The sequence below is a fragment of the Pseudonaja textilis genome, chromosome 11, assembly GCF_049901715.1.
Source record: "Pseudonaja textilis isolate UNSWEBS1 chromosome 11, rPseTex1.2, whole genome shotgun sequence".
Lineage (NCBI taxonomy): Eukaryota > Metazoa > Chordata > Lepidosauria > Squamata > Elapidae > Pseudonaja > Pseudonaja textilis.
In genome coordinates, this window is record NC_142000.1 from 5,910,353 (window position 1) to 5,923,373 (window position 13,021).

The 13,021-nt window shown below is 43.9% G+C and overlaps 1 protein-coding gene across 1 annotated transcript in view; it reads left to right on the forward strand.

Moving 5' to 3' along the window:
* The first annotated feature begins 5,926 nt into the window (after positions 1–5,926).
* Positions 5,927–13,021, forward strand: part of SLC7A6 (solute carrier family 7 member 6) — a 47,873-nt gene continuing 40,778 nt past the window's right edge. The window contains exon 1 of the mRNA XM_087940518.1: positions 5,927–6,138. The gene's annotated coding sequence lies outside the window, so the exon portion shown is untranslated. The remainder of the gene's footprint in view (positions 6,139–13,021) is intronic.

The following is a 13,021-nucleotide window of genomic DNA, read 5'->3' on the forward strand; positions in this document are numbered from 1 at the left end:
CCCAGTTTGCATTTATATCTTGAGTAAGATAAGAATGGTTGTTAGAAGACTTCATCTGAAGTTCTTTTGACCTCTTCCTTTGAAATACAATTATAGGTGCTCCAATACTGGAGTTTTTAAGAAGAGACTGGACAACCATTTGTCTGAAATGGTACAGAGTCTTCTGCTTAAGCAAGAAACAAGGGTTGGAAATGAATCAATGAGAGAAGCAACTGGAATTAAGGAGAAACTTCCTAACAGTGAGGACAATTAAACAGTGGAACAGCTTGCCATTGCAATTGAAATACAATTATAAGTGCTCCAACACCGGAGGTTTTCAAGAAGAGACTGACAGTCACCTATCTAAATAGTATAGGTTCTCCTCCTTGAGCAGGGGGCTGGACTAGAAGACCTCCAAGGTCCCTTCCAGCTTCTATTCTATTCTATTCTATTCTATTCTATTCTATTCTATTCTATTCTATTCGATTCGATTCGATTCGATTCGATTCTGGGTTGTACTAGAAGACTCCAAGTTCCCTTCCAACTCTATTATTCTCTTATTCTGGTGTGTGTGTGTGTGTGTGTGTGTGTGTGTGTGTGTTTGTGTGAAATATTCAATCCCTTCTACATTTTTTTAAAATTTCTCTGTCATGGGCCGTGATCAGAACTTTCTTAGTTTTGGGTGATATATACAAGCAGTCTGTGAACCAACAGCTAGTTATTATTAGACGCTGGTTTCCCTTAAATAATTCAACATACCCTGTGCAAATTCAGTCTATCCAAATCACAAGATAATTAAGGCCATTTAATTAAACATTCAGGGCAGATTTAGGACACTCATATCTCGAAAGTTTGCTTCCTTTATTACACTAACATTCTTCTACAGGAAGGTCATTTTTTTTTTCTTGAAGATTCCTGTAAAATAGCTGATGGTACCTATCTAGCTGGAAATGATTATAACATAGGTCTAAATCATTGGGATTGTATCACTCCAGAGACTTAAAGTGGAAAAGATTTTGGAGAATATTGAATCTTGTCAACTGTAGCTATTATTGAAGGAAAGGTATTACGTCAACCTTTTAAAAAAAATTAGGAAGATATTTTCTGAGATTCAAATTTTGTTGGATGGATAAGGGTTTTTTTTAAATTCATTTCTGCTGTCTCCAAGCACATATAAATATTTGCACATGCATTCTGCTTGGATTCACTTTTTGATAAGCCATAATGTTGGTACATTCTGTATTGAAGAAACCAATCAGCTGTATTTAGACACCGGAGTTAGTAAATTGCAATGATTCGGGGTACTGAATACATTTAGCCACTGTTTCTTAAAATATGGTCCAAGAACCACTGGAGGGGTCCCCAGAGACCTCGGGGATCTTCAAAATCAAAATTATTTCCAGCCTATTATTAACACAAGATTAAAATCCCATCAAACAATCCTGAAATGACACAGGAAATGTGCCATTTTAAAATTTTTAATATGGTAAATATTGATATACAATCAAAAGCGGTTTTGGGATCCCCAATATTTTTAAAAAATAGGAAACGGTCCTGAGTGATTTTTTTAAAAAAACAAAAATGCATTAAAGCAATACCGCATTACATCAATACTAAACCAAGAGTAAACCATGTAGCCCAGGGGTATCAAACTCAAGGCCCATGGGCCACATCCGGCCTGCGGGGTTCTTAGATCTGGGCCATGGGGCTGGCGTGGAAGCAGCAAAGGATGATCCATGGTGCCTCTGCCAGCGGAAAAGGAGCTGGGGGGTGGGGCAAGTACACCTCCCCGGGCTCCATTTTTGCAGGCAGAAGGCTGCAGGAGGCCATCACGGCCCAAAAATGGGTTTTGCGGGGATGTTTTCACTGGCAGAGGGCTATCAAAACAAACCAAAAAACAAAAACAAAAGGAGAAATGTTGCCCCTTCTGCATTTGAGCATGCAAGAAGGGACAGGAAAGGAGAAAAGGGAAAGGGGAAAGGCGAAGAAAAAAGAAGGAAAGATAGGAAGAGAGCCAGGAAGGAAAAATAAGGGAAGAAGGGAAGGAAGAAAAAAGCAGGAGGGAAGGAAAAAGAAGGAAGGTATAGGTAGGTTATAATGAGAGTGAGGGTGTGTCTCAGGGAAGTCCTGCCTTAGCACTTGGCCACCACAGGTACCCCAGCATGAGTGAGTTTGAGCTGGACACACCCACCATATCCACTCACCGGCCCTCTAAGGTCAAACACAACCAGGGGTGGGATTCTACCGGTTCAGACTGGTTCCATAGAACCGGTTGTTAGGATTCTGCACGGTTCGGAGACCCGGCAAATCGTGCCCCTGGCTGGCCCCACCTCTCTCCGCCCACCCCTCACCTCACCTCCCCGCCCAGTCAGTTCTTATAGCGCATGCGCAACATCGCAGGCACGACATCGGTGAGGGCATTGTCCCCCGCCCAGTCACTCCTTAAGGTATTTCTCTCTTTTTCCCCTTCCGACAATCAGCTGTTCCTATGATCAGCTGTGCCTGGCTCCCTCTCGCTGTCTTACTGCTTCGCCCAGAAGGCTTCCCTGAAGACCAGGAGGCAAAAGGGGTGGTGGGGTGGTGGCGGCAGGGGGCTGCTGCATGCCCCCCCCGTGCTCCATTTTTTAGCTTCCTGGGAGCAAAAACAGGAGGCAAAAAAATAGGGTGTGTGTGTGCTGCAAAAAGAAGTAGCCACCCCCACCCAGTCACATGGCCACACCCACCTAGCCATACCCACCTACAGAACCGATTGTTAAAAAAATTGAATCCCACCCCTGAACACAACTCTAATGCAGCCCTCAACGAAATCAAGTTTGACACCCCTAATATAGCGGGAGAGTACATTAGACTAGGTGAAGGCAACACAGCTAAATAGCTTTGTTAAAATAACCTTGGAATGACAAGACAGGTAGTCCACAACTTACAACCATTCGTTTAGTGAAAATTCGTAGTTAGAAACCGTGCTGAAAAAAAGCAACTTACAATGAATCCTCAGACTTACGACTGTTGCAGCCATCTCCATGGTGCCTTAATCAAGATTTGGGGGCTTGGCAAGTGGCCTTATCTATGACGGTTGCAGCATCCGACAGTCATGTGATGGCCGTTTATGACCTTCCCAGGATGCAATTTAACAATTGCATAATTAACTTGATGGCCGTGGCAAAAAATGTTTGTCAAATCGGCCATGGTTCGCTTGAACGACTGCCTCACTTAGTGACAGGAATTCTGGGCCCGAGGGTGATCCTAAGTCACGGATTACCTGTACAGGAGGTGAATGTGGAGTCAGCATGAATCATCTTTTTTTTTTAAGCATTGTTTCCCTGTCTGTAAATATTTTTAGGGACTAAAGCTTGTTAAGTCTAGATTGTTTGCGTGCTTTTCTTTCTTTGCTTTACTCTCTTCCGTGTGACAAATATTTGCCAGGTGAATTCCTTTCTCCAACTTGAAGCCATTCTGGAGGTTATTTTCCCTGCCTGTGACTGTTTTTGCTCCTTTCCTTTGACCCTGACCACTTGTATCTTTGGCCTTCTTAAATATCCAAAGCTAGACATAATGTTCTAGATGAGATCTGACCGGTGACATTTCTTATTCGTTTCAACATATGCCTTGATCAGGCTGCATGCAAGTACAGTATTTTGTGTTCTGTTGTCTTTGATCCCTCAGTATATTAATTCGAAGTCACTACCTGCTTTGTTGGTGAGCCAATTTTAAGCACAGTTTGTAGATAAGTCACAAATGCTTGGTTTCATACCCTGTGCTAAGATACCAACTATGGTTTACAGAGGCTGGTTTTGTACCTGGTTAGATCATTTGATAGTTGTTTTGCTTTAAAATGTTAGGCCAATGGAGCCAATTAAATCTTTGATCTTGATCTGATTAACAGATTAACAGAGTTGGAAAGGACCTTGTAGGTCACCTAGTCCAACCCCTGCCCAAGCAGGAGTCCCTACGCCATTTCTGACAGATGGCAGTCCAGTCTCTTCTTGAAAGCCTCCAGTGATGAAGCTCCCACAACTTCTGAAGGCAACTTCTGTTCCACGGGTTGATCATTCTCACTGTCAGAAAATTTCTCCTTATTTCCAGGTTGAATCTCTCCTTGTTCAGTTTCCATCCATTGTTCCTTGTCTGACCTTCGGGGGCTTTGGAGAATAGCTTGACCCCTTCCTCCTCTCTGTGGCAGCACCTCAAATATTGGAGGATTGCTATCAAGTCTCCCCTGGTCCTTCTCTTCACTAGACGAGCCAGGCCCAGTTCCTGCAACTGTTCTTCATATGTTTTAGCCTCCAGTCCCCTCATCATCTTGGTTGCTCTTCTCTGCTCTGTTTCTAGAGTCTCAACATCTTTTTTATAGTGTGGTGACCAAAACTGGATGCAGTACTCTAGTGAGGTCTTACTAAGGCTTTATAGAGTGGTATTAGTACCTCCCTTGATCTTGATTGTATCCCTCTGTTAATGCAATTTAGGATTGCATTGGCTTTTTTGGCTGCCACCACATACCGTTTGGCTCATATTTAACTGGTTGTTCACCATCATTTGGGGCTTAAGGGAGCAACCTGGTTTATTGGCCAAAGCAGCCCAAGGGTGAATTTAGAATAGAATAGAATAAGAGTAGAATAGGTATAGAGTATAGTAAAAATAGAATAGAATAGAAGTAGAATAGGAGTAGAATAGTAATAGAGTAGAATAGTAATAGAGTAGAATAGAGTAGAAATCAGGAGTAGGATGCTACTGGTTTTGTGTCTGCTACTGTTTTGTCCACCCACCTGTCCGGGCTCTTACCTGTCCTTTATTTCCTGCTTTTTCAACCTCAGCTGCTTTGCGCGGCACATCTGAGGTTGAAAAAACATGGAAAAAAGAGGCTTTTCAAACGCTGCACCCTTGTGCGCAGCCCTTTTTCAGCTGTCTGGATGGCACAACTTCAGGATTTATAACGCACATGTCGTGCGAAGCATGTATGCATGCACAAAATGTAGTCACCAAACCGGTAGTAACACCGGTTGAATCCCACCCCTGGTAGAAATAGAATAGAACAGAACAGAACAGAACAGAACAGAATAGAATAGAATAGAATAGAATAGAATAGAATAGAATAGAATAGAATAGAATTCTTTATTGGCCAAGTGTGATTGGACACACAAGGAATTTGTCTTGGTGCAAATGGTCTCAGTGCACATAAAAGAAAAGATGCATTCATCGAGGGACAAGAATCATCAGATACAACACTTAATAATAGTCATAGGGTACAATAGAATAGAAGGATATGGGAATAGAATTTAAATAGAATGGGACGGGACGGGATGGAACAGGATAGAGAATAGAAAATAGAATAGAATAGAATAGAATATGGAATGGAGTAGAGTAGCGTAGAGTAGGGTAGGGTAGAGTAGAGTAGAGTAGAATAGAATAGAATAGAATAGAATAGAATAGAATAGAATAGAATAGAATAGAATAGAATAGAATAGAATAGAATAGAATAGAATAGAATAGAATTCTTTATTGGCCAAGTGTGATTGGACACACAGGAATTTGTCTTGATGCAAATGCTCTCATTATACATAAAAAAAGATACATTCGTCAAGAGTCAAGAACCATAAGGTCCAACATTTAATGATAGTCATAGGGTACAATAAGCAATCAAATTATACTAGGAAACAGTCCATATAAATCCTAAGGATACAAGCGACAAAGTTACGGTCGTATCAGCCCGGAATCCAGGCTCCCCACCCCCACTCCCCGCCCCCTGCCCGGGCGACCTAAAGCCCGTCCGACCCTCCAGCGCCCACCCCCCGCTCCGTGAATCCCCCGGTCAAGCCAAACCGCGCTCAGCGTCCGGCGGAGACAAAGCGCTTCCCCGCCGCAAGGAGGGGCGGGGCGGGGCGGGGGACCACGCCCCCACGGGTGAGGGGGGGGGGAAAGGAGGAGCCAGCGGGGGTCCGGCTGCTAGAGGGGAAAAAGAAGCGAGCGGGCAGGGCGCCGCCTCTACTTTGCCGCCCGGCGTCGGTGGCGGCAGGTCGGAGGCGGAGTAGCCGGCCGGCCGTCCTTGAGGGGCGGCTGGCTGGCTGGCTGGCTGGAGGGAGGAAGGAAAGCGCAGAGGCCGCCGGAGCCGCCGCCGGAGCCGCAGCAACCGCCGCAGCAGCAGCATCCCTCGGGGAGCCGGAGGTGAGGACATCCCCGGCCAGGTGCGGGGATGGGTTGGGAAGAAGGCTGGGTGGGGTTCCATGGCTTGGATGGATTCCGGGCTAAGGCACCCTTGGCTGCTTTGGCTAATAAACCTGGCTTGCTCCTTTTTAAGCCCCGAATGATGGTTTCTTCTGCAGCCTGCCCGCCCGCCTGGAGCAACGCAGACCCTGCGGTTTGCAAAGAGACGAGAGCACAGGGGTCTCTCTCTCTCTCTCTCTCTCTCGGCTCCCTTCTTGGCTCGCCTTCCTCGCTCCATCCGTGGCCCCGGAGAAGGAAGGGCAGCAGCGTCGGCCCAGCCTGGAGCCAGGGCGGAGGGGCGTGGGGGGGCTGGGGGCTGGGGCTCCGGCCGGTTGATTTGGGGGTCCCCGAAGCCAGCAGCGGGCGGTGGGCGGAGCGGGTGGGTGGTGGTCTCGATGCAAGGAGGAGCCTCCGGGGGTCGCCGGCCTTGGAAGGGCTTCCAGCTTTCTGCCTTTTTGGGGGGCAGGATTCGGATTGTTGCACCTCAAATCGCTGTGAGTTGGGAGATCGGAGTTGAGGGTAGGGGGGTGGCAGGAGAGCCGTGCCTGGTTTTGGGGGCTCCTGCAGTTAAAAAGTCCAGAGTAAAGGAGAAGCCGTTAAAGGCTGACCTATTTTTCTTCTTATTATTATTTACACACACACACACACACACACACACACACACACACACACACACACACACACACACACACACACACACACACACATTTACACACACACACACACACACACACACACACACCCTTCTCGGGAGGCAGATTTTTGCCTTCCCTTCCTGCTCCCTTGTGGTGCGTTTGTACCTGCAGAAACCATTGACAGATTAAACAAGAGTTGGAAGGCACCTCGGAGGTCATCTAATCCAACCCCCTGCCCAAGCAGGGGACCCTACACCGTTTCTGACAAATGGCGAGAGGTCGTCTCTTCTTCTTTTTTTAAAAAAGAAAAATGTGACTGCATTTATTTTGATATTATTGTTTAAGGTACAAATTATATGTTTTTTTTTTAAAGGTCGTCTCTTCTTGTTGACTGAATTCCTGGTTGTTTGTGGGGGTGGAGGAAAAGTCGGGGGATTTCCCTCCCAGACTGCCCTTTGAAATTATCCCTGTTTTTGATGACTTTTAATTTTTGAAAGGTGGTTTTTAAGAGATGGCTTAGGTCTCTGTGTTGTTGTTTTTTAAAAAAAATTGTGTATTGCTTTGGTAACCTTGTGGTAGGAAGCTGGTAGAAAATGTTGCGGTTGTTAGTTGTGAAGTTGTGTCCAACCCATCGCAACCCCCGTGGACTTCCTGTCCTCTACCATCTTCTGGAGTCCACTTAAGCTCAGGCTGACTGCTTCAGTGACTCCATCCAGCCACCTCGTTCTCTGCCTCCCCTTCTTTTTCCCTCCGTCGTTCACAGCATGAGGCTCTTCTCCAGTGAGTCCCTCCTTCTCATGAGGTGGCCAAAGTCTTTTGAATTTCCTCTTCAGGATCTGGCCTTCTAAAGAGCAGTCAGGGTTGATCTCCTCTCGGACTGACCGGTTGGATCGCCTTGCAGTCCAAGGGACTCTCAGGAGTCTCCTCCAGCCCCAGAGTTCAAAGGCCTCCATTCTGTGGCGCTCAGCCTTCCTTATGGTCCAACTTTCACAGCCATACATTGCAACTGGGAAAACCATAGCCTTGAGTCTACACACTTTTGTTGGTAAGGTATTGTTAGCAATAAATACTTGCAATGAGAGAGGAGAAAGACATGGCTATAGAATGGTGAGCCTTGGATTTTGGGTGGCTTTGTTTGCAACTGAGGATTTGCATTATACCTTTGACTATTTCAGGTGGATACGGGAAAAGTCTTTTGTATGGGATGGTGGTAATGGAAATCAATTCTTTTAGGTCGGTTTAGTGTAGGGGTCTTGATCCATTGCTTCTTGTCCTGCCTTCAGGTGCTTTGGAAAATAAGTCAATCCCTTCCTCTCTGTGTGAACAGCCCATCAAATTCTGGAAGACTAGAACTCACAACATCTTGGTTTCTAGCCTGGTGCCTTAACCACTAAACCAAGGGTCTTCAAACTTGGCAAGTTTAAGACGTGTGGACTTCAACTCCCAGAATTCCTCAACTAGTCATATTAGCTCAGAAATTCTGGGAGTTGAAGTCCACACGTCTTAAACTTGCCAAGTTTGAAGACCCTTGGTCTAGTGGTTAAGGCACCAGGCTAGAAACCAAGATGTTGTGAGTTCTAGTCTTCCAGAATTTGATGGGCTGTTCACACAGAGAGGAAGGGATTGACCTATTTTCCAAAGCACCTGAAGGCAGGAGAAGAAGCAATGGATCATTAATGAGAGCGACAACCTAGAACTAAGGAGAAATTTCCTGATAGTGAGACAATTAATCAGTGGAACGACTTCCCTTCAGAAGTTGTGGGTGCTCCATCCCTCACAAGAAGAGATTAGACAGCCATTTGTCTGGAATTGTATAGGATCTCCTGCTTGAGTAGGGGACTAGAAGACTTCCAAAGTCCCTTCCAACCCTATTTCTGGCCCTGCTTTAGCCACAAAGCCAAGTGGGTGGTCTTGGGTTAGTCACTGTCTCAGCTCTAGGAAGATGGTAACGGCACTTCTGAACTCTTGCCAAGAAGAACAGGCAATTGCCAGGAACTGACAATGACTCAATGCCACTAAAAAGTTGTCTTTTATTAAATCAGCATTTAAATCTCTCTTGTTTGGATGTGTCATGCTGTAGTGAATGACCGATGAAATTTTCTCATGATAAAGCAGACTATGGATTATTTTTGTTGGGGATTTTACCTGAAACTTATAGTAAAAGGAAGGCATGTTTAAATATCCATATATTAACTGCAGCTAGAATTGTATTTGCACAAAATTGGAAAAGTGAAGAGAATTTGGACTGATGAGAATGTGATTAGGAAAATATTAGAATGTGCAGAAATGAATAGATTAATGCTGGCAATTAAGAAGAAAGAACAAACTGAATAGTATATGACATGGGAATTATTTTATCGATGGTTAGAGAAGAAAAATGGAAATTAGAAAGAGATTAGTGAAATATAGAAAATATGTTAAGCTAGAGATGTAAACAACATGACTGTCATTGATATGGTTATTAGGCTTACCATGTTTAACACCATCACTATATTCTTATTAGAAGATACGTTAAGAGGGAGAAATGAATAGGTTTATTATATAAATATCACAATTGTAAGATTATAAAAACAATATCAACGTGATGTATACCGTTGTAATTTTGATTGTTATTGCACAGAAATATTTGTAACAAGACCACTCACTATTTAATGGAAGATGGAATATTTGCATTTAAAAAAATATTTTTTTTAAAAAAAGAGAATTTTCTCAGCTATTTCAAGATGTGGGTACCCTTCATTTGCAAAACATCTAGACCAGTTTTTTGTTTTTGTTGTGTTTTCTAGAGATCTTGGCAGCTTTAAGAGGTGAGGACTTCAACTCCCAGAATTCTCCTGCCAACATGAGTGGAATGGGAGTTCTGAGCATTGACATCTACAAACATTTGAATCGAGGTTAAGAATCACTGGCCTTAAGTCATGGTTTGCATAACCAGAGTAGTTAAAATAAAACCCAAACAGGTTGGGTTCACATAACCTATTAAAACAAACCTTGCTCCCAGTTTATTGATTTATGGGGAAAAATTGCATGGCTCCCCATTCTCTCTTTCTCTCTCTTTTTGTACATGTATATATTTATTCATAAACATTTTGAATACAATGTATTGTCAGGGTGTATCATTTACAGAAAAGCAAAGAAAGGACAAAAAGGAATGTTAACATATATACTAATAATAGAAATAGTGCAACAGAATAATTTTAACTAGCTTTTGGTGGCTATAGCAGAAGGGACGGATCCTTCTCTTCATATTAGCTTATTTGTAGTTCTGTTATTTGGCATATTTATAATTATAAGCCGTCTTTATATTTAGTTCATACATAGCAATAATCTTTCTTCATCTAATTTCTACCTCTTATCTCTAACCATTCCTAAAATCTATTCCATGCTAATTAATATTCTGTGTCTTCTTTGTCCTTTATTTTTAATGTCAATCTATCCATCTCTGTACAGTCTAATATTTTCCGAATTACATCCTCATCTGATGGAGTGTTCTCGTTTTTCCAGTATTGTGCAAATACAATCCTTGCTGCGTCAATACATGCAAAACTAGATATATCATAGCCACTCACTAATGGCTCTGGACAGCTTTCAATTAATAAATACCTTATTAAGCACGGTTAAGTATTCCCTTATTAGTTATTAATGGTTCAGCACACAGCCAGATGTTCAGATAGGAGTTAACATTTTTATTCACCTCTCAAGTTCTTCCCAAGGAGCTGGGATAAGCAGAGGTTGATGTTTTATGGCAGTGGTGGGATTCAGATTTTTTTACTACTGGTTCTGTGGGCGTGGCTTGGTAGGCGTGGCTTGGTGGGCATGGCAGGGGAAGGCAAAATCTTCATTCCCACCCCACTCCAGGAGGAAAGTTATTGCAAAATCCCATTCCCTCCCCACTCCTGGGGGAAGGATACTGCAAAATCCCATTTCCTCCCCACCCCACTAACCTGCTTTCCAGTTCCGTTCTCCTGTGCAGGGCAACCAAAGAAGACCCAGCCGATCAGCTGGAACTCGGGAAGCAGAGAATAGAAGTGGGGGTTGAGACCAGTCCGAGGTGGGATTGGCCGGTTCTCCGAACTACTCAAAATTTCTGCTACCGGTTTTCCAGAACAGGTCAGAACCGGCTGAATACCACCTCTGGTTTAAGGTGTTGAAGGTACCATCAGAAGATGTAAGCCAGGGATGTCAAGCTCATCATCACGGCGGCAATCACTTTCCCCCCATCTGCTAAACTGGGTGTGGGCATGGCCAGTGTGTGATGCATTCAGCCAGTGTGCTGGGAGTTTGACATCCCTGATCTGAATAAAGCTATCTTTTGCAATAATATCAAGATAATTCTGGAAGTTGAAGTCCACACTTCCACTTGATCAGTGTTTAAGATTTAAAACGACGCCACATTTGAGAAATATCTTGTTGTGGCAGCAGAATTGGACAGTGGGGAAGATTGGGGACCAGTCCGGAAGTCTGGGGAGGACTCGGACGAGGGTCCTGCGTCCGATGCAGAGGTGGGGCCAGGACCATCTGGGAGTTATGTGCTGAGTCCAGAGCCTCCAGAGTCTGGCAGCAGCAAGGCAGAGGAACAAGGGGAGCCTGTTCCCAGTGCGAGTGTGCACAGAGCTGCCAGAAGGCAAGAACAGTTAAGACAAAAGGGGCAACTTGGGAGTAAGGCTTGGAGGTGACTGCCCTTCCTATAAGGCATAAAAGACAGGCAAAGGTGAAGAAACCTTTGCAGGAAGCAAAGTCATTCACTCTGTTCGGATTAAATCTTGAAGCTTTGTGTGGACTTGGTACTTCAGTTGGTTTTTTTTTCAATTAATTTGGCACTTTAATTGTTGGCAGCAATTCAAAGGAGATAAAGGTGAGTGCTTATCTCGAAAGAGTTGTTTGGGCTAAGCATGTGCTTAATGATGGTCTCAGGAAGCCTTGGTCAGAACACATTCCTCTTTTCAGAGTAAGCATAGTAGTGTTGGGCGCCCACAGGTGCCCTGTCAATTCCGCTGCATGAGTTTGCCAGAGGAATTCTGGGAGTTGAAGTCCAGACCCCTTTAAGCTGCCAAGGTTAAGGTTGCTGTAGAATAGATTGGCTGTAGCTAATGCTTACCTAAGTCCCTTGTAACCAAGTTCTAGAACAGGTTAACCAAGTTTACTGAGGAAATACATGATTTGGATCTAATGGGATGTGTATTGAGTTCTTGGAAGAGGAAGGTGTGTGTGATGTCACAATTGCTCTTAATACAGGTAATCCTTGAGTTACGACCACAATGGAGCCCAACATTTCTGTTGCTAAGCGAAAAGTTTGTTAAGTCAGCTTTCCCTCATTTTACGACTTTTCTTGCCAGAGTTGTTGAGCGAATCACTGCAGTCATTAAGTTAGTCACACGGTTGTTAAGTGTCCAAGCATCAGAATTTTGATCACATGATTGGGGGATGCTGCAACAGTCATAAGTGTGAAAAACGGTCATAAGTCACTTTTTTAATTCAGTCACTAAATGAACTGTTGTAAGTCGAGGACTCTCTATATGTTCAGCATCGGATGGTCTGTTTCTGTTAAAGCTTTCCTAGGATCATTCTTTTCAGATTTTTGTTCCTGTTATCTCTTAGCTCTCTCTTGGCCTGTTTTCCTTTAAAGATTTTTAAAAAGGAATATGAGAATTCTTGTAATTCTGGCCCTTTGAAAAAAAGTTGTGTGTGTGTGTGTATTTTCATAGATTTTCACGGGTACAGGTATGTAGGTCTAGGTGTGTTCAGGTCTTTTCCTGTGTACGATTAAGAGTACCTTGGCGACGTTTCGGCGAGGTCCCACTCGCCATCCTCAGGCTGGTGCTTTCGGCTTTGTGCCAGTGCAAGCAGTGTGTGATCGGAGCTGCTGTCTCTCTATAAATACTGGTGTTGGGGGCTGGTGTGCTGGGCTCGTTGGCTGCGCTGCTGCCTCTTGACTGGTTGATGGAGTTGATGTTGGTATAATGGGCTGTGTGATGGCCTTGTGAGTTTTGTTGTGGAGATATCCTGGATCTTGTGCTGTAATCTCCTGGGTCGTTTGTTTTGTAGCGATCTTTTTTCCATAAGCCTATATATATTCTATATATATTCTTAAGTTTTCACGGGTATCTATATGTATGGTATTCAGCTTTGTTCGGGGATTTTCCCACGTCATTATAGTTGTGCTTTTAAAGTTCTAGCGACGTTTCGGTAGAATCTCATCTGCCATTATC